The sequence below is a fragment of the Aulonocara stuartgranti genome (assembly GCF_965226115.1).
Source record: "Aulonocara stuartgranti genome assembly, chromosome: 23".
NCBI classification, from domain to species: domain Eukaryota; kingdom Metazoa; phylum Chordata; class Actinopteri; order Cichliformes; family Cichlidae; genus Aulonocara; species Aulonocara stuartgranti.
In genome coordinates, this window is record NC_138958.1 from 23,755,507 (window position 1) to 23,776,290 (window position 20,784).

General features: G+C 41.6%; 1 protein-coding gene across 4 annotated transcripts in view; it reads left to right on the forward strand.

Moving 5' to 3' along the window:
• The window catches only part of LOC309700300 (uncharacterized protein), an 81,461-nt gene that overhangs the window by 20,327 nt on the left and 40,350 nt on the right, over positions 1–20,784 (forward strand). For 2 of the 4 annotated variants that reach the window (XM_082523797.1, XM_082523794.1), the window contains exon 2: positions 12,215–12,285. The exons of 1 other annotated variant lie outside the window; for it this stretch is intronic. The gene's annotated coding sequence lies outside the window, so the exon portion shown is untranslated. Of the gene's footprint in view, positions 1–8,950; positions 9,016–12,214; positions 12,286–20,784 lie in introns of those variants that run through there. One more of the 4 variants, XM_082523795.1, reaches the window with a different exon arrangement.

The following is a 20,784-nucleotide window of genomic DNA, read 5'->3' on the forward strand; positions in this document are numbered from 1 at the left end:
AGCATTGCTAATAACAGCATGCAGCAGTATTGGCTCGATACAAGATGGCTCTAGCCAGTGTGGTATCAATTATTTGTCAGTCGAGTCCTGAAGTCAGTTATCTCAGGGTTTAGAAACAGGACGGCAAACCAAAGCATAGATAAACAATGTTGTATGAATGTGTGTGTGTGTGACTGGAAGAATGAAACTTGCAGTAAGAAAGCCTTTTGAGTGCTCAACAGTCATCTGTCCAATATGAGTAGCAGTGGATTCACTTTTTTCTAATCAAAAGAAGGGCCATCATTTATCAAATTAACTCCTGAAACTGACCTCAAACTAGCGACTGATCCCCCAAAGTCATCAGCAAAGGGTTGGGAAAGCAGTGAAGCTTCCCCGTCATTAGCTTAAAATGCAGGTTTAAGGCACTTCCACATTGGCTAATGCTAATGTTAGCAAACAACCAGCTCCTACCACATCACAGAAAGACGAAAAACGAAAACTGATCTGGTTTCTGACAGGATTGGCTAGAAAGCCAGCCAAGGTTAGCCAGCTGCTTCTACATTCCATAGTCACTTATTTGCCTGTGTTTCCAGATAAGCTATGGGCTCAGTCAAACAGACATAGAAAACTGTTGGTGACCATCTGGCAACCACCGTTTGCAAGGAGACCAAACAGATGGCGAGTAGTCACTGGAGGTTGTGGCCTTCCGCTACAAGTGGTCACAAAGCAGCATACGATTCTGCACTAAAAATTTTGGGATTGCTTTCCAGGTCGAACAGTCACCAGTAGTTTCATGGAAGATGCCAGTTTGTCTCTAAATAATTACAAACTAATGATATTGAAACCATGAAAAGTGCAACGCAAACTAGAAACAAAGAACATTCTCTTTCAAATCAATCTGTTGCAACATCAAGGCACAGCTTTTAATTTAAAGATGAACATTCATGCTACTACTGCACATTCACCCAATGTATATACTATATATATATATAATGTTCTTCCTCTACACCCCCCCCACCCCCATTCCCATTTTTTTGCACATGTCGAGGAGTGTGTCAGGCTACATTTCACTGTGTGTTATACTTGTATAACTATGCATGTGACAAATAAAGAACCTTGAACCTTGAACCTTGAACCTTCATCGTTTTCGGGCTACAGCACATGTTTTCAAGTTTCACTTCAGCTTGGATGATGAATAGCATCAAAGAAGTTGCCTTTATACAATACAGGAAACTGCGACAATGTGCAATCAAAGATATTCTGAGAATGTTCTCGGTGTAACACTGAATACCTCTTTGTGACAAGTTTCACGGTAGCTACTAACTGTAACCTCAAGAAATCACTTGCCAGCCAGTCGGGTAATACGCACAAAGGTTGCTGGGTGTCGCTGGCCAGGCTCCATACCTAATACTCACCAGAAGAAGAAGAATTCCTATAATTTCTAATCTTTATAATCTCTTCTGCTATTTGCACATTCTTTACTGTAAATTCCTAAGTTAATTTGTAAATTTTGTAGTAAACTAACTTGTAAATATTGTAAAACTTTTCTTCTGTCATTTAATGGTCGGGCATTGTACAGCTACAAGCATTTCACCCCCATGTCATACTGTGTATGGTTGTGTGTGTGTGACAAATAAAATTTGAATTTGAATTTGAAGAAATCCAGATTTACCTCCTGAAGCCATTCTGGCTATTGTTAGCATGCACAAGGTTTACTCTCTTTATAACAGTGTATGATTTATATAAAGTCAATTAAATATCTTTGGGTTCGGCTGTTCTGGTCAGACAAAAAATTAATTGGTAAAGTCAAACCCTGCCTCCTTCAGTCCTCACGCTGAAGCATCCTTGGGCAAGATATTGAATCCGGACTTGCCCCTGATGCCTCCATCAGAGTGTGAGAGAGTGTGTGACTTAGGCTGAGAGCTTAGGCATAGATCAAAGCACTATACAATTAAGGTGAATGAGACTTGTAGTATAAAGTGCTTTAAGTTTTCAGCTGAGTAGAAAGGAGCTACAGTCCATAACAGTCCATTTACCATCTCAAGCTTGGAAATAAATGTGATTGGCTCTTCTTTTAAAAATGCACAGTTTTCCTATACTTTATTTTTTGCCCTTTTTTCAGCCTTTTCTGCCTAGTGAAGTTTTACAAGGGGAATATAGAGAGCATGTTGTGATTTTTCCATGGGGTAATACAGGATCTTGTACAGTAGCCTGTGTTAGAGTTCAGCCCAGGGTGTAGGAACTACTTCAAAGCCTTCGGCTACACCCTGTGGTTAGTGTAAAGCCAGGCACATGCAAGCTAGAGTGTTCGCACAAACCTTGCAGACAGTTAATATATACAGCATTTATTGTAAGGCAGGCACACGCCCTCAGACAGGCACAAATTTATTTAAGTCCATAAAAACACTTGACTGCGTGTAACCCCTAAATTCCCCCCACAGTCTTAGCATCAGCCTCCTTCACCCACCCCTCCACTTCCTCTCTTTTCTTTCTCCTCAAATCACGTCTCTGTTTTAAACTGGCCTCTCTGAGGCATATTTCACATTTGAGGCATTTCCTGTGCTCTGCTCATATCTGAGAGGAATGACAGTCCGAGAGTAGCGCACTCAGGCCATCTTTAGCCTACCAGTGTGTGTGTGTGCATGTATTATGTGAATGATGGAACAATATATACCCCCCTGAGGCCTTCCTGCTGGGTGGTAAAGGGAAAAATCCATCACACTCGATATGTTATCCTGTGGTGGTCCAACTGTTGCACAGGACTGGACATTCCCACGCACTCACTGTAAGTTACAGGACACATTTTGAGGTTTTTGTTATGAATGGCAAGCCAGTCATTGAGATGGTCTGACGCTCTCTTTTGGCAAATGGACCGCCTGCTATTTACTCTTGGCAGCGGCAAACAAGTACGGCTGCACTTTGACAAGCCACTCAGGCTTTTATGCTCTCAAGAGCTTTTCACCAACCTTCTTGCAATTGTGCCTTTTGAATAATGATAGGGTGACTGTGTCAATATAATAAACAGTTTCCTAAGACATTAATGGATCACAGTTCATCTGGTGTGTGGATGTAAAAGGAGTATGGCACCCTCTTTGTGGAGGAAGATATGTTCTACTGTTTGTCAAGGGGAAAAATAATCTGCTTTCATGCCAACCATTAAAGCATTTAGCTTGTTAGACTGAATAACTGATGTTGCAGAGCATGAAACAGGCATTCAGGAAGTAACCATCCATTAGACAGGTCCTCTGGGAACGACATGCCTTCGTTTATTCATGTTTTGTTCCTCCTAGCTTTCACATTATATTAGCAACTCTGGGATGATAGTCAGTCTTTGGTTCATAATGATTTTTATAATTGGCTCTGACAAGTCAATATGTTTTATTTTCACCCTCATATTGGCTCAATAAGGCCTGGTCTTCACTGTTGGTCATTTTTTATGTTTTATTTTATTATTTAAGGCAGATGTGAAAGGGGATTGATTTTGCTTATCACTAGCTCTTTCTATTTTTGGACCCTAATAGAGTCGCAATTCAAAAGAATCCTTATTTATCTTATTCCTTGATGCTTCGGGTCACATTTTAACTCCCTGCCACCTTCCTTAAACAATTCGGTCACAACAGAGTAAAAATAGGACGCCAACCTCCTCACGACTTGGAAAAAAATCAGTGATGGCTGGGTGATTGGATGTGACTTTTTTGCATTTGGCAGCCAACTGCAAGTAGTTGCAGCCACCAACTGGTTGGTCAGAGAGTGAACATTCAACACCCTCAACCTCTGGGGTATCACTTTCACAGGGCGAATGCATAGATCACCTGGCGAGAGGCAACCAGTGTCCAGACAGCTGTGGTCTGAATTGGACTGGTCTAATTTATAAATGCAGACAAATTGCCAGCATGCTGCAATTAATCTGAGTCAGTCAGTTCAGATGAGTACAGCTTGTCTGTGACCCATCTCTTTGGAATAAAGAAACAAGACTCCCAAGCCCCTTTTTGAATTTGCAGATAAATTGGCATCCTGCAGCAACTATGTCACTATTTATAGTCACTATTTTTAGTATTTCTGGTTAAAATCTATGAGTTTGTGGCTGGACTCTGAATGTAAGAAGTTAATGTGAATATCTTTGCATATAAACAACAACAGACTTTTGTTTTTCACTGTTTCATCACAGTTCATCACTGTAATATCACAAACAGATTGCATGTAACTGCCACTGTGACTACATCCAATCACAAACTGATTAGCAGACTGTGTCCATCCTATTTATCACCGTCTCCATACAATAATGCATGAAGACACTGGTTTCCCTTTGTGTCACAGATTCAAAGTAGAAAACACTGTCTGCATCCTGAGCTTTTGACTCACAGAGATTAATTTGTTTTATTAATTAATTCATTGTCTTAAAAACTCATGTGGTTATTTGGGTATTTGAGTATCCGCTATCTGCAGTATATAAGGAAAAGCAAACATTTGTTTGACTGTGATAGTTTCTTGTATTTATGTGCTTGACTCTTCTCATGATAATAAAGTATCTACTTTATAGTAGCAGCTAAAAAAGACCACAAAAGAACAGTTTTCTGAGACATTCTGCTCCTACAGCGAGTTGAGACCGTACTAGAGCTATTAAAATCACTGAAACTACGAAAATGTTCCTGCAGGTCAGAAAGCAATATATGACTACATAGAAGCATAGATGGTGACAGAAGTAGCTTTTAGGCAGTCAAGGCTTAAATTCAACAGAAGGACAAGATTTTTTTTCTTTTTTTCCCTTAAAGTGTTGACTGGTGTCTGGTGTACTTCACTGCAGAGTTTAGACTAAGCGAATAAGGTGGGGAGCAAACGTCAAGCTCCTCAAGGAGACCTGAACAGGGCATTGGAATTTGAGATTGAAGTTTTAAAGGTTTAAACAGCTGAATTGAACATTTTGCTGATCTGTGGCTTTTAAGTGTAGAGTTACCTTTGCTGATGACTGAAGCTGTCATTGTAAGCTTAACCATGTTATTATGTTTCCTAGGCTGACTGGAAAGTCCACAAAGCATGCCGATAGAGACCTGAATTTGTGCTGAATTTTAGAAAACCCCTTTTTTAAGTTTAATTTTTTACTCATACTGTACTTTCCTACTCTCACTAACTGGTAAGAGTTGTGATGGAAATGATCTGCGTCTCAAGGGACTCCAGGCTTACCCTTAGATACAGCAAAAGAAGGCCACCCAGGAAAGGTAGTTTGGTATCTGACTAGGCTGGGTCCTCAACACTTTCCGAGTGATTTTTTTCAATGTATGTCCAAACACTAAGAGAATGGGGAAGACCAAGGACATGCTATGATTATGTCTCTCAACTGGCTAGGGAGCTTGGTGGAAAACTATTGCTGGGAAGAGGGAAGTCTTAGCATTTGTACTAACACTGATGCCCCTCCATATCAGGCCCAGAGAAATGGCAGAACATGGATGGATGGTGTGAACCAGCAACAGAGTAACCTAAAAATCTTAACTGAAGTGCAGATAGTTGGAATCTGAAATTAGGATGTTACCAGACATGAATATAAAGCAAGGAACATTTGTGAGCTATAGGATTGTGCAGAATAATTGTCTTTGTGGTAAATCAGTGGATGTCTAATGACTTCTTATGCTGTCTGCAGCGCACACGGCTCGGATAAGATGTCACGCAGTGGTGTTTGTGTGAGTCACGCTGTTGTGTCTATATGCAGAAGGCTCTTAAGGGATGGAGCGGATCAGCTCATATGTTTGGTCTGAACAGAGTCACCTTTGACCTCTTAACATCAAAGCGTCCTAGAGCAAACATCAATAAGTGAATGCCTTGGCAGAAACATAGGAGAGAAAATTTTTGTCCAAATTGATATTGTACTAAAAGGAGAGACTTTAATGTAATAATCATAATTATCCTCAGTGGACGAAGTTACTGGTGATCTCTGGGACGGATGACTTCCTGCTAACCATTAAACAGACAGTTAAATCAGCAGGGATTTGAGTAATTAGATTTCCACGGTCTTAAATCAAATTTACTACTTGTTTAAAGCAAACAACAAAACAAGCAGATGCCGCTGTGTTTCCCTCTATTTCGAGCTAAATGGAGCAGTTGTTGTTGTTTGAATTGGACGTCAGCCTCATGCTGGAAAGAGATTGCTCCCGCCGTCCTGCTGATGCTAGCGGTGATCCAATCCTCAGCCATTACTGTGCCAGCACAGGCGATTATTAGGTCCACGTCTGGGTGAAAGTATTAGCGTGGAGTTAACATGGTAAGAGGAAACAAGGAAACATATGAATGCAACCTTTATGTTTTTTTATAAAGCAGGCCAAAATACTAAAAAGACTTGGACTCTTAGATTGGGCTTGAGGGTTTTAGCATTGTTGTGTCTGCTATGATTAGTTATTGACTGAAGACTTACCTGATCATCTTCCAGAGCCAGGCAGGCTATAAAAGAGTCTCTAAATCATTATCACTGCTCTCTTATTGAAATAAATTCTTTCACTCTGAAGTTCCCCTCCTGATTGAGGAATTTGCACTCTTTTACCCAGTGTGACTCTCTTTGTGATAAGAGTTCGTCTCTACTGGGATTTTACTTAAGTATTTCCACTATTTCATTTTTAACTCTTCTATTCCCATTCATTCTAGAGGAAATTTTTATCAATGAATAAATAATGCTGTTTGTATAAATTTTGTAAGAACAAATAACAGAACAAGTGTCAACTGCCTCCATAGACCTTATAAAACATATTGTAGATGTAGATTCATTTTATCTCAAGGCCACCAGATGGCGATAGCTGTGGCTGTAAAAAAGATAAATTAATAAAAATGGTCAAACGACTTTTTGTCTTGACCTCTCTAAACACTATCCTGCTGAGTTTATAGGTGCACTCCCTCATTTTGGATCATATTCAGTAATTTACATCTTTATCGTACTAGTTTATACGTTTCAAAATAGAGGATTAACTGTAGTATCAAACCATATGCTCACTTGCTAATAAAGCGTCAGTCATTAGTCAGTGAACGTGCAGGTTTGTGTTGAAGCAAAGCTGAAAAGCCTTTACAAATACCTTGGAGTGTGTGGGTTTGTTACATTTTTTTGTAAGTAATGTTGATGACTTTGAGGTTTGAGCTCTTGCTTGGACAAAGAGCTTTGAGACTGTTGTTTGATTTTTTTTTTTTACAAACCAGTCCTTACAGTAGATGCTTGTTGGAACCACTTGCAATTTCATGGGTGTAAAATCGCAGTTTCAGGACTCCTGATTAATAAAATAACATTTTTCAAACTGACCCATGTAGCTGCTATGCCACCTCTTTCCAACGTTTCCGGACAGTGAAACAACCAATCACAGGAGATTATAGCCTCGCCTTGATGGATGTAATCTGTCTGACCAAGTTGCATCAGACATCTTAGCTGTTGCATTACACAGCTTTATAGATGTGCCGTAATAAAAAATTTCTCTGCCTCTTTAAGCTGCCATTTGTTATCCTGATTCATCTCATAACCTTTAAAATGTCAGAAAACATCGATGGAACATCTAAACCTAAGATTAGCTTTCCACATTCCCTTTATCTCACACTTGTTTGACCTTATTTTCCCAAAGCACTCGCTGTAATCTTTAATCGATATCTGCATTCATATTAACTCCTCTCAGCACTCTCATAAGCTACAGCAGTCCGAGTTATACAAAATAAAATAGAGCCGCAATCACAGCCCTAATGACACTGAAGCACCGAGGCTGCCATCGCTGCTGTTTTGTCCTCGAAGCACCTGCAGTAAATTTGCTCGCTCAGCCAAACGTAATTTGTGCTAGTGCTGCATTTTGTTTTTCCTCATGCTTTCAGAAGATGAGTTGTCATCTTTTGGGTATCTTATGATGGTACTCAGGCAAGTCTGTATATATATCAGTTCCAGTAATAGTCAGCAGCTGGTTGCTATCCTGGAGAAGCAGATGATGCTGAATTAGTTCACACTGCAGTGATTTGCTTTAGAACCTCCCTCAAGTGCTAATCCATCCCTGTCTGTGTATGTGTGCGTTCAGCTTCCAATCTGGCAGGTGTTTGCTTTAAAGGCAAGAGTTAGAGACTCGATCAGAGGAGGTACATCTTGAAATTACATTATTTAAAAGACTTTTCTTCCGGCCTTATTCTTGTGATGATTTGGGTGTTGTCCAGGGATATCCAGCAGCTCTTCATACAGGACCAAATCATCCATGTCTAGCTGAAGGAGCCCGGGGTGATTGCACAGAAGTCACGGTGATCAGTTCGGCCAAGCCAGATCATGATGACTTGGCTCTGTCCCAGTCTTACAGAAGAAGAAGAAGAAGAAGAAGAAGAAGGTGTACTTTATTGGTCCCCGTGGGGAAAATCCCTCTCTGCATTTAACCCATTCACTCAGTGAAGCAGTGGGCAGCCACTGGGCACCCGGGGAGCAGTGTGTAGGGACGGTACCTTGCTCAGGGGTACCTCAGGGTAGCCGTTCAGGGGAATCGAATCCCCGACCTTCCGATCATGGGGCCACCACTCTACCTACTGAGCTATCCCTGCCCTTACAGAAGCCAAACACAACCTTCATTGACCAACCTGTGCTTCCAACAGTGCAGTGAGATCGACATAATGTTGGATCAGTCTGCAGATTTGAGGTCTGTTTGCACTGATTTGTTTTACCAACCACGTGTGCGGCTTAAACACAGGGTGAACAACATGACGAGTGATCTGCCTGTCGCTGTGTCTTGTTGACAGTTCGGCTGTGGCATATTGGCGTTAGCGCAACCGACATCTGCTTTCTGGGAGATTAGATGTTACCGGACTGTGCTAGCTGGCTCTGCAGCTTCGGTCCAGGCTTGGTCTCTAATCGGTGCTGGCACGACCTCCTTAAAGGCTGGAGGCGTTGACAGGGACGTCTGAGCCTCCCTCCCCCAATCTTTCATTCCTTCTGTTCGTCTCTCCATCCATCCAGTTTTCTCCTTATCTCTTCCGTCTCTCTGGACTTCAGACTCTGACGGATCTGTTTTGTTGCTCGGCTCATGATGAGCACCGAACCCTCCCGAAGAGGTGAAATCTGAATATGAGCTCATATTTTAATTTGACACTGAGATTATTTTTCAGCTGTCATTTTAAATGTCTCATTTGTTTTCTTTAAACTTGATCCAGACCTCGATGCTGACAGGTTGATTATAGCCTCATGCTGATGGCTCTTTCTGCTTGTGGTCGACCGATATTGGTTTTTCAATTACCAATAGAAAATCTTCAGAGAGCAGGGTGGCCAGTATGTATTGCTGATATCATAATTTTTCACATTGGAGACTAAGAGAGGATGTGGAAGGAGCACAGCCTCTAACTTCTAAAGTGGTTTTGGAAACCGTAATGACTCTGTCCTTTGTGATTCAGCTTCACATCAACCTCACTGGCCTCCGAGGTTTGGCGATCATGTCAGGGAGTGTCTCTTGACATCAATGTGGTTGTACTGGTTTTACTTTAATGGCTTAATTTATTGGCTCCTTAAAGGGCAGGTCCTTTAAAAATGCTTATGTTCAGAATAAAGACCATCAACTTTTTATAGCATTTTTTTTTTGGTCATCTTATAGAAACTGTAAACTTGTACATTTTAGATTTTATATTGCAAAGTCAAGACCCTGTATCAAAGATTGACTGTTTACTGTTTACTGTAAGCTTAGCTCAGGCTTGGTCTCCACAAACTCCAGATCATTAGACAGTAAATGCTCCTATATTTGCTAGCAAGTTGCTAACGTTATCGTCTGCGATTAGAAGCAATGGATGTGCGGTTGGATATTATGAGAACAAGTCTTTAGTCTTTGAATGCGCTCCCATGATTACTAGCTAAAGACTCGGTCACGCTATAGTAAAAATGGGGCAGCAACCTCCTTGCAACTGGTGGCTACCTCGTTATTAAACTGAATATTTTGCTATCAGAAACCAGCAACCGCCTGGCTGCCCAGAGTTAAACCACTCTTGGCCTCTGGGCAACCACTTTGGATGGATGGTGATTGCACAGATTACCTTGAGGAAGGCAACAATCACAGTCTGATTCAAAGTGACTGCAGTCGCTCTCACACTGATGAAGGTTCACACATAATTGCCACGTAATTTATGAACACAGGCTGTCACGTTGTTGCAGTCAGTCTGAGTTTGTCTACGCAGGTGAGCGTTACTCGTCTTTGACACTCAATTCAACTGGTTGGCAACTGGTTGTATTTGGGTTATGTTCCTTTATTAAAGGCTGAATAGCAAGGCTGTCATTTTGTACTTAAACTGCTGCACTGCAGCAAGTCTGTAACTATTTGTCTGTCACAGCGAGTGAGAAGAGCCATGTGGAAAAGGAAAAAGAGGATCCAAGCGCAGGCAGTCGTGAAGGTGTGAAGGTGATTTATTGAACACAAAAATATGGAGAGGCAAACGGCAAAATGGAGAACTAAACTATACTGGGACAACTAAACTACAGAGCAAGAACAAGAACACGAACCTGAACATAAAGGAAGGAAGGAAGGAAGGAAGGAAGGAAGGAAGGAAGGAAGGAAGACGATGGTACATGATGATGACAACAGGGAACACACGGATGAAACATGGTGGATACGCAGACGGACCAGCAACTACAAAGACAGAGGACACAAACTTAAATACACACAGAGAAACACAGGGGAATTACACACAGGTGGTGGACACAGCTGGGAATAATCAACAAGACGAGACAGAGGTAAAACTGAACACACTCACATGAGGCGCAGACCTTCACAATAAAACAGGAAACGAGAACACTACACCAAGACGCAGACCTGACACTGAGAGACAGACAGAGAATGACACATGGAACCTGAACTAAACTAAACGTGAGATACAACCGAGAACAAATCCTTAACACAAATAAACAGAAACATGAAACTCTAATAATAAACATCATAATCATTAACACAAGAGAACAATCCCTGATGCAAAATTAAACCAAAACATAAACTCAAAATACTGGGTCAAACTGACCCAGAACCGTGACATTGTCAAGGAATTCCTAAATTTCTGTTTCAAATCTACGAGGTTCTGGCTGCACTCAGGTCAGGGAATAAGCATCACTCCCTAGCAACCAGGGGTTGTCCAGGGGTTGCCAACCAGTCTCTAGGTGTGTGTGGTTGAGGCTAATTCCTAATTATGACGCATATCAGAGTCACGTTATAAATGGGAAGTCATTGGTTCTTTTTGCGGTGACCTGAGTGAGACAAATTCTGACCAAGAAAAAAATCTGAACCTGTCGTTTGTTTCATTAAATCCACTCACCCTTCCAATTATTCAAATTTGCACTCACTCAGGCTTTTAGCCACTCCAGCGCTCTGCTCATAATCCCTGTATTTATTAACATCTTTGACATCTCTAGTAGCTCACGTGATGGATTACTGGCCCGAGACCATTGTTAGCCTCTGCACTCTAAATATATTTCATTTCATGTGGTTTGAGGTCGGAGGCCTGGTGAAACCGGGCTGTGTGTGCTTCTGCTCTGCTGGTCCGGCCTCTGCAGTCTACAGACATCCCCCCCCTCACCCTCCGGTTCCCCTTCGCTGTCTTTGTTTCGGTGCTGCTGCTGCTGCACTTGGCCATGCCTGCAAATGAGCACCAGGACAGAGCAATTATTCACCACAGGGGCAAACCCTGCACCCCTCCTTTGTACATACGATACACACACACACACACACACACACACACACACACACACACACACACACACACACACACACACAGATACTGTCATGTTAAAATGTTTCATGCATTTGTAATGTGTAGGGCTGAGATAAACAGGGAAGAGAATGAAACGCACTTCTGGAAATTTCTTGGATGGAGATGGTCTTTTATGTTGGAACTTAATTCCCTCTGGGGGTTTGATGAGCTTCATATCCCTTTCAAAGATGAATTAATGTAGCCCTGACACACACACATTTCTTGTGTACATCTCCACCCTCCCCTTTTCTCCACCCAACCCCAATGTAATGCAGACACTGGCTTGTCTGCAGCACTATCTGTATGTGTGTGTGTGTGCGTGCTGGTGAAGGGGAGATCTTTGTGAGGCAGTGTGCCGGTCCTCTGTGTGTGTGGATGAGAGGGAGTGCGTAATCTGCAGCGGCGTGCTCGCCAGCTCCGCTTGCTGACAAAAAGGCATCTCTTCGTCTGCGTGGCGCTGCCCCTCTGACTCCTGCTCTCTCCTCTTCTCACCTCTTCATCTCTTTTCTTTTTCCTCTCTCTTTCTCTGCAGAAGCCGCTGCCTTGCCCCCTCCCCCTTGTGTCCTCTTTGCAGACAAAAAGCTGGAATAACTGCCCCACCAGGTAAGATGCTGTGTATTATATTATATAGTCCCTTTCTAGCTGCTTTTACAGCTACAAATATGATGTGCATGCTCAGTATTATACAGGCTGGGGGAAAAAAGGAAAATTCTCAAGAGAAAAAGAGCCGGCTTTCTTTCTTTCTTCTTCTCCTCTTCCTTGTCTGATTGTGTGTATGATCTCTAATCAGCATCTCCCTGGGTATCATTCTCTTTTGTTTGGCACAGATTGAGAATATTTGCTGCTGACATATTCGAAGGACGGCGAATATGAAAAAAGTGATGCTGTGATAAGCCAGGGGCTGTTGTTCCTCTGGTTTGATGACCTTTAGTCTTTGTGACGTGCTCCGTCTAGACACCCCTGATTATTCAGCCACCACGGTTCACTCAGGGTGAGCTGCTGCTGCTGCTGTGTGCCTGTGTGTGCGAAACCGAGATAAAAGCCTGATCTTCTGATTTTTTTATACTTTATTTCACTTGGAAACAATGCTGATTGGGTTCTATTTAGAGGCTGTAGCTGTGATGGCATGCGGCCGTTGGCGGTTAGCGACTCATAGCCAACAGATTGTTGGTGGTTTCTCAGTGGGAGCGACACCAAGCCGAGCGAGACCGCAGGATGCATTACGCTGCCTGTCAGCGCCGGCTGAGCTGGCTGTCACAAGTTTGCTGACAGCTCGATCGACTTTTGGAGCAGGTGGCGATGTAGCGCCCTTTTTTTTCTCCCACTCTATCTTTTCTGTTTCTTTTTCCTTTCTTTTTGTCCTTTCTACTATTTATTCCTCCGCCTCCTGCTTTTATCTGTTTTGTTCTTTCGTGTTGTGGCACCATCCGAGGGGACAATAAACCACTCCATATTCACTTAGTAGTTAAACAAACTTCTAATAGTCTTAATCGCACCGTAATGCACCAAATCTCTGTTTCTCTGTGTGTTGGTTTGTTTCTTTGTCCACAAACTCCTCCCATATCATTAAGAGTTGAGCAACCGATCTTGGCACACAGGTTCATCTTAAGACCAAGAAGGTTCTTATCTATATCAGATAAAATGAAGCCATCCTGTCGTTGAGCAACAGTCTGTTGTTTTTAGCATTTATGCACCTGTGAAAACATATTAAAGCATCCTATCCTTTTAAATTCACAACAATAACATTTGAATTATACCCACAAAAACTGCATTATGCATGAGAAATTATGACGCCTTCAAAGCAACTGACAAAAATGAACTGGTATTTTTTAAAACTAAACAACATCTACTATGCATTTCTTGCCAGCAGCACCAACAGGGCAGACAGTACTGTAACATGGGCGTGTAACGGCATGCACCGGTGTTTATATGTAAGAAGCCTTTTCCTCCCTTACTTTTTATAGTGGACAGTTGGCCTCGGGCAGGTTGCAGTATTCACTGTAAATGAAAGATGGACGTAGGCCTGTGACTCACATATTTATGTATATATATTTATATGTATATAGTCCTTGGACAGGTCTCCAGTCCATCACAGGGCAAACACACAGCAACTCAGAACCTTCTCGCTGTGAGGCAACGCTGCTAACCACCACACCGCTGTGCCACCCTCCTACTTTTGTTTCTGCCGTCTCGCCAACGTTACGCATGTATAACTGCGTGCTAGAAGTCACCGCAATGTCTGTCATATCTATAGTGGCATGACGCCCCCTCGCTCCCCTCCCTGAATCCCCTTTTCTCTCCGCCTATCTCTGTCTCCGTCTGCTCGCACGGTTGCTGGGCAGCTCTCAGGCGAGCTGTCTGCTTTCTGGGACCAACTTGGGATGACAAGCCAGGGCTGAGGCGGGCAGGACGAGGGGGGCGGATGCGCCCTCTTTCTGTCCTTGTTGTTGGGGTCACAGCTTGTCCCCCAATCACCCAGCACCTCCTCTCCTCTCTTTCCCTTTTTTTCCCCTCCTCCCTCCTCCTGCATCCCTCTTCCGGTTCTGCCAAGCCCGTGCCTTCGGAATAGGGCGCAGCAGGCAGTTAACCAACTGTTGCCATGCTTGAAGGGCAAAATGAGTGGGAGAGAGAAAGAGTCAACACCACCCTGCTTCTCGCTGCTGTTAGTCAGCGGAGATAAATGTAGGTGCCACAGCGAAGTCAAGTGCAGAAAAGAAAGGCACTGTTTTCTCTTCATGACATCTTCAACTGCAAAAAAAATATGCCTAAACTGTAGATTTAATCCGAAATTGCAGGGATATTGAGCCCGGGTATTTAACAATACAAAATGCAACTTTTTCCGAACTTCTTAATCAGGTTCTTAATCATTAGGGGGGGAGATAAAGTCTAGGCTGATTATCCAGCTGGCACAGGAGCTGCTGTAGTCGCCCAGCGTTTCTCAACATCTGCCTCTCAGGCTGCAGTGTTTTTATACCTCCCTGTCAGAGATTAATGCGTGCTGTGGATAATTTGAAGAGGCAAAGTGTTGGAGACAGGAACACGGGAGTCCCTTGACTTTGACAGGAAGCCCTGAAGTGAGTGTTGACAAGTGATACTTGATGTGCATGACGCTAGATGCCAAAGCTGTAAGAGGAGGTGAGCCACAGGAGACAGTTTGTCATTTCAGGGGCGGGAGGGGGGAAGACTGCAGCAGAGCCGGTGAACTGACTGGTAGTGTATTTGAGGAATGCGGGATGATGCTGCATAGTGGAAAACACCCAGAGGAGGCCAATGACATGAGGTAGCATCCCGTCAGTTTGGGTGTTGAGTGGACGATTTAAAGAAAACAGAACTTGATGTATTTGCAAAATTCATCTCAGTTCGCATGAGGTTAAAGGCTAAAAATAACAGAAGCTTCAAGAGGTGCAGTTTTTAATCAGCTTTAGTTGAAGTTTTAGGGCAATCAGATTGACCAGAAGTGTTATTCCCAACAATAACCACCTCCGACAGTTTCATCTTCTCCTCATGAGATGATTACAGGAGAAAAGGACGTCTCATTTGAAAGCCTGAGACAGTCGAGACAGCACAGGACATATAGGTTTTTCTGACACGTGTCTGGGTGCAGATAAAAAGGAGCAAGGTGAGGTAGCTGCTTAGTAACAACAGGTAATAAAACCCAGAGACTAAATGTGTACAGCATTGAGCTTCAAACGGTGTCAGGTGTGCGTGTGCTTTGTAATTTCTGACCATTTCAGTGACTTGAGCAGAATCTTACTTAGATTAAAGTTTCCTTTTAACCTCAGATGCGCTCAGATTTAGAAAGCAGCGTAAGTCATTAGTTTAAAGTTTAATAGTTTTGTAATGTAACTCTTTACATGATCATTTTCAGTTTTATTCAGTTTCTGTTAACTTTTAGATTGTGTTTGCTCATTTCACTTTTTATTTGTTATTTTAGTTTTAGTTTATACTTATAAATTCACTTTATATTCTTTATATTTTGCTATAAAAGTGTGATTTACCCAAACAAGTGCAAGAAAATATAAAGACATTAGGTGTCGCTCAAGACTTTTGCACAGTAATGTAGATATATATTTGTCATGGGCGACATTTAAGACATTTAAGATGTTCAGAGTAGCTTTTATAACACAAACTAAGAACTAAATAGTTCCTGTATATTATCATCGCAGAGGTTCACATTGGCGGCTAGCTTATGTCTCAGCTGCATATTTCCATCAAGGAAACTTTAAAAAGCTTCAAGGATTAACCAGAAATGTCTGCGTAACAACTGCAGTCTTCTTCCTAAATGTTTTTCACTCTCTTTGCATTCCTCAGGGTGAAAGTAATGAAATCGCAGCCTCCGGGCACCATTTCGGGTGGCGCTGTGCTAACGTGTTGATTGATGAATGTGCTTGTAATGCTCCAAGGCCACTAAAAACCTCCATATATACATACTGTGAATGCATATAGATCAGTTCAGCCACCTGTCCTCGCTGTTAACTGCAGCTGTCGTCTTGGAGACACGAAGACCCGCACCTGGTCCTTCCTGCTTTACAGAGGAGAAAGTGCTACGAGCACATGTTTAAGCTTTTAGGTCATGTGAAGGGCAGAGAGCATTACACGTAGGAAGCATGTGTGTTTATGCTCTTCTCTGCTGTACTTCAACAGTGAGTAAAAGAGCCAATCCATTATAAAGCTCATGTTACTGTGTGGTTACTTGTTGTAGTCAGTCTAAACATGGGAAATTTTCTAGCTTCTTTTTCATGCTAATAGCATGCTATTGCAGCAACTAAATCCAATAATCAAAACCACATTTCCTGTTGTTTCTTGTCATAAACAGGATATTACTTTTCTCTGGGGCTCCTGACTCAAGGATCAGACTTAATGGATGCATTTAAAGAGCTGGATTCCACGATGCCCTATTTTTCCAGTGAAATTTGCTCCGAAGCATCTTCTCTTGGGTCCACTGAGTCCTCTTCTGGCTGACTCCTGCACACACTGTACAGTGATACCTCCCTGTGTGACTTTTTAACATTTCAAATTATGACAAAGAGAGATTTGCATGGATTTTACAGGTCTACACTTTCCTACTGGTTTCCTGTAAAACAAGTCTGTTGTTTAGCCACAGGGAAAGTGGAGAGAACAGAGTTTTGGCTGTGTTGCCGTCTTAAGATAAATGTTTCAGTCAGGAACTGTCAAAAGTAGATCGGTATTTCCTTCTGCAATTTTTATTTAGCAGCTTGGCTCTGTGCAGGAAGCAACACAAACATCCCGGGTACAACACAAAACAGGCATCAGTGACGTAAGACAGAACACTGAGTCATGCAGCGTAAAAGGAGGAACTGGGGTGAAGGTGGGTTGCAGAGTGGTTTGCAGATATACCACAACTGTAGGGGAAGTCAAAGGAAATTGATAAGTTAATTAAGTGTGAGCTAAAGCAAATTTTACATTTCAGCCTACCTGCTGTGGATTTCAGGTTTCACTGGGTTACATTAGCAGCTAACTGAGATCAAATAACTGTAAGTTTTGCTGTCAGATGATAACTAACGTCACATTATGCAATTCATTCCAGGAAAACAACCAAACAATACACAAATTTGACTGGGATACTCATCTAAGACCTCCCTTTAAGTTTCGTTCTCACTCACTGTTTACTTTTTACCATTTCCCACAAAAATCTACCCAAAGTTAAAAGTGTGGATAAAAATACACCTTATTGCACCTTTAGACATGACTGTGTGACTGTGTTTATGACCATTTGAAAGCACTAAAAAGCACGTAATAAACTACTTTGTTAATGTATGTGGCTCTTAATAAAAATAACTTTAAGTACTCATTTAGAGTAAAAAAAACACTACTGGGAATAATGGGAATTCAGAGTCTCAGGATAAATAATTAATTTCTGATGAAATTGTGAACTAGAAAAAGAAAGGCCTTTCTAAATTATAGTATGACCCACAAATTTATCTGTGACACCCCCTATGCTAAAATTAGAGCCAAACTAATGCTGTATTTTCACACCTCATAATTCACATTCATGTGAAACTTGTAATGAAGCTTTGGTCCAACCGTCATAAGCTAAAACAAGTTTGCAGACTTATGTAGAAGACAGATACCATCTACAGTTGTTTGGTTTATTCCCTGTCATCTCCTATGTTTCTTTTCTCTCTGATATTAATAAAGTTAAGACAGCAGTAATGTGCTCTTCATATTTTGTGAACATGTGCAAACATACATGCAAATACAATATATAAGGCAAAAAACAGAGTTTGTACAACTCTAATGTGCCTGAAAGTCAATATTTGGTGGGACCACCTTTATTCTTCAGCACAGTCTGAACTCTCTTAGGCAGCTTTCTTGTCATTTCTTTAAGTCGTCTTCAGGAATAGTTCTCCAGGCTTCTTGAAGGACATTCAAAGCTCTTCTTTGGATGTTTCTGCCTTTTGTTCTGTTCTCTGTCAACAAGATCCCACACTGCTTCAATAATGTTGAGATTTGGGCTCTGGGGAGGCCGATCCATTATAGTGTTCCATGCTTTTACTGTATTTGTGTGTTTGCAATCATTGTCATGCTGAAAAGTTGAGCTGCTGACAATCAGATGATTTTCAGATTGTATTTAACAGTGGATCAAAAAGTGATGGTACTTTTCTGTGTTCATAATTCCACCAATTTTGACAAGATCTCCAACACCGCTGGCTGAAATGCACATCAAACCATGACAGCCCCTCCAACATGTTTTACAGATGGCTGTAGACGCTCACTGTTGTACCGCTCTCCTGTCCTCCTCTGTACATACTGCCAATGATTTGAACCAAAAAATGTGGATTCATCACTCCATCAGACCTGGAAGTCCAGATGCATCTCTCAGGTCCTGTGTCAGGTCATTGTTGGATTTTTTTTCCTGTTTCACCAGGGTATAACTTTTAGCTACTGATCATCTGCTATAGATAGTTTATTAGGTCCAATACTTATTTCATCCAGTTTACTCAAATATTTTTAAGGACACACTGCACACCATGCTGAGATATGTCAGGTTTTCAACTAATAGCTCTTTGGGAATCATCTTGTTGGTGCAAAAATACTATTTTACCTGTCAAACTGTGTAATCTTTGACATTTTTTTTTCATAAATTCAACAAAAGAAATGGTTTCTTTAACAAAAGGGGCTTTTTATGCTTGGACGATTCACAGGTCAGTGTTAAGTGGCTTAACAAAGAAAAAACATTCAGGTACACCTTTTCATCTCCAAACTGGTGCTACAGTCATTAATAGTTTTCACAGGGATCACTGATGCTCACCTCTTCTGTAGTTTCGAAAACTGCCACCTTCCTTCTCTCTCTTTACCACTGTGTGATTGCACTGATTACAAGTCTCCTGCAGAATAAAAGAGTTCAGGACTAGATGGAGAGTCGTGATTGGAATAAGGCGAAATGAATCACTGAGGTAATTACACAGCGGCGATGGAAAGATAATGAGAAGTCGTAAGCGTTTAATGCCAAATGTGAAATGGTTATCGACACCAACATGATGTAGAGGAACGTTAAAGAAGTGCAAAGCCTAATCTCATAGTTTGCAGTACTTATTGGGGATTAAAGACTCCCTGTAAAGTTGTCTTGAATTATTTCTTTGTGCAGTATCCGCGCATATTACAGAATGGATTTCACCTTGAACTCCTATAGCGACTTTGATGCATTAAACATACCCGTGTTTGCGTGTGGCCTGAGGGATTGTGTATGAACAGGTTTGTGTGTGTGGGGGGGAGGGAGGTAGGTTGCCTGTGTGAATTATAGATGAGGAAGCGGGGGTGATGGCCAAGTTAAAAGGGAGGAAGCAAAAACCTTGGAGGAGAGTCTCTGTCAAATTATCTGTCTGGATCACCAGCTTGAACCAAAACACGCCACAAACACAGACCGCAGCTTCAGCGCTCACGTTGTTACCATAGAGCAACACGTTTCCTGCAGCATGTTTTCATTATTATTTCAGGAAAATCTTTGTGTGGGTTTTGAAAATAAAACCGGAGAATCGAGTGGCACTTTAGTGATTTAAAGTACAGCAGCATTGCTAAGCAACACGAACGTGCAGTCTTTATTTAGCCTTTAGCACTTGCTCGAGGAGGTAGGAGTCTGTTTAGCAGAAGCTACTAAGTCATCAGGTGGCAGCCATACTCATTATCCTCAGTAACCTTGGCACTAAATACAGGCCTGTAGGTGCTTTATGGATGCTTTGCATAAAAAAACTGTCTGAGATTGTTCTTAAAACTAGAGTGAAAATGATTAGAGGTGGTTTCAAAATAGAAGTAATCCTTGTCAGTGTTTCTTCTAAAGACACCTCTGTGGATGTTGTGAGATCATCTACTCATCACAGGACTGACAATTCTGCCCTTTCACCTACTAAGTGATGTGTTCACATCTGCCAGTGCTGAAGTTCCAAGAACTTCAGTTCCGCCAATGGCCACTAGGGGCCAGCTCCGAAAGTGAGTCAATCCCCATGGACGTCAGTGTGAAAATGTCCAACTCTGAAGCAGAAATTATAGTAAACATCTTGCTGCAGTGGATGGTACTTTTCAAACACAAGGGATTAGAAATAAAAACCTGCCTCTAAAACAACCCTGCTTCAAAAATAAAGAGTTTGCTACCCAGTCATTATACAAGTGCTTTTTTCTATACATAATAGGGGTGGGGGGGGGAAATCGATACTGTGTAGTATCGTGATATTTTGTTTGCTAATAATGTATCGATACAGGGACAGCAGAAATCGATATTTTGTTGCAAACAAGGTTTTTGGGGACTAGAACTCTGTCTTCAGAGCATGTTGATCCTTTTTCTGAGCAAGAATCCTGACATTCCTTCACTGTCCAAATGTGTTTAACTTTTTTTTGGCAGCAATAAACATGACAGTTTACTTATTTTAATTTAAGACATGTTTTATTTTAATTAAGTTTAAAACTTTTTTATTTAATGTAAAATTATATTTTGTTTTAATTTACTTTCAAATTATTCAGTTGCTGAATGGGCTGCATAGTTTTCATAAGTTGCATAGTTCAGAATAGCTATAATTGTACCAGATGGTTGCATTCAGTTAAGTTGGACTAGACTATAATACAAGCCGTTCAGTTTGTCAACAATAA